The 1,623-nt window shown below is 39.1% G+C and overlaps 1 pseudogene; it reads right to left on the bottom strand.

Annotated features, from left to right (window-relative positions):
* Positions 1-243: 243 nt before the first annotated feature.
* LOC108287132 lies at positions 244-1,016 on the bottom strand (annotated as a pseudogene).
* Between the last annotated feature and the right edge of the window lie 607 nt (positions 1,017-1,623).

Below are 1,623 nucleotides of genomic sequence, written 5' to 3'. Positions count from 1 at the left end.
TTTTGTCTCTTCTTAAAATTCATATTTGAAATATAATAAATTTAAGGCGTGTTTTCGCCATATTTCATGACACTTTGGAAAGAAAATCAATATATACATTGTATTACACATGCCATCTGTCAAGATGTAGCAAATGTGACCACAAACCATCATAACAGTTATGTGTAAAATTCTTAGTATATATTTCTTTTCTTTTTTCTTTTTTGAGTCTTCTGATCTTACTTATGTGTTACTCAAAAAATCTTATTTCTTACTGGATTCAGATTTAGAAGTAGAAGCTCTCAGAGAGGAAAGTCTGCTTCTTTGTGCAATTTGTTCCTGGTGCTTCTCTTTAGCCTCCTTCATTGTGTTGGCCAAAAATTTAGCATATTCTGCAGCCTCTTCCTTATTGTTCTTAGTACGCTGCTTCTTCAGAGCAATACGCCGCCGTTTGTGCTGCAGGACATGTGGAGTCACAAGACGTTGAATCTTGGGTGCTTTCGTCTTAGGTTTCTTACCTTCTTTGTTTAAGGGCTTTCTTACAACATGCTGGCGGCCGTCATCTTCTTTAGGGAGATTGGAAAGTTTGCAGAGTCTGCTAGCTCTTATGGGCCCCAGGCGACGAGGCACGGTGGTTATCCGTCAGTTCAGGAATATCTTTCTCTCCTTTTTTTTTTTTTTTTTTTTTTTTTTTTTACGATAACCAAGTTGAGAACGCTCAGATTGGCATCCACAATGCAACCACAAACTGATTTTCTCTTTCTTTCTCCAGTTCTCTTCGGCCTGTAGCAGGAATGCCCCTTACTCAGTAGCAGGCAGACATGGCCATGGGTCAAGACACCCTGTTTCATGGGGAAACCTTGTTTGTTGTTCCCACCACGGATTCGAACCACATAACCCTTCCATTCTTCACCCAGAGCTTCAGCAGCAGCTTCTGTGGCCATACGCTTCTCATAAAAAGCACGAAGTTTGCATTCATCGTCCACTTCAGTGAGTTTCTGACAGCCAGTGACTGGGAAGGAGATGTTCAGCTTCATCTGGAAGCACCTGAATGCCTCTGAGGCACCACAGAAAAGACTTCTTTTTTTTCGTTTTACAATTTTTTTTTCTTTTGATATTGGGGTGAGTTAAATGCTCTGCACAATCCCTTCTTGATGGCAGCAATTTTCTTCCCACTCTACCGAATAAGACTCACACTAAACATATATTTTATATATTAAAGTTTTTCTGTATTATGTGTGTCTTTTTTTTATTTGTTTTTTGGAGATTGAGATCAGTAACTAATAGTTAAGCAACTCTTTAGATTAAAATTCTCCTTTTCTTCCATTAGTACTTATGACTGGAAATGCTAACTCTCTCTCTCCAGCTATATCTTTATAAATCTCCCCACAGTCAGTGACACAGTTGCTAAAGTTAGCCAAAATTTTTTCCAAACATAGACCCTAGACCTTTCCAAACAAGGGCCTGGGGTCCTCTTCTCCTAAAGAGCTTTACTTCCAATCATTTAGCCTTCACGGCAAATATTGCCAGCTCAGACAGGTTAGCTCTGTTCACCTCTCTGAAGGTTCAGCATTCCAGCTACTCAACTCATGCTTACCTTTACTGATTATTTTATATTCCCTGTCTCATCCTGAGTATATATTT

This window comes from Cebus imitator, unplaced genomic scaffold (assembly GCF_001604975.1).
Source record: "Cebus imitator isolate Cc_AM_T3 unplaced genomic scaffold, Cebus_imitator-1.0 Scaffold337, whole genome shotgun sequence".
Classification (NCBI taxonomy): Eukaryota; Metazoa; Chordata; class Mammalia; order Primates; family Cebidae; genus Cebus; species Cebus imitator.
The sequence above is the reverse complement of the archived record's forward strand: the minus strand, read 5'-3'. Positions and strand labels throughout refer to the sequence as shown.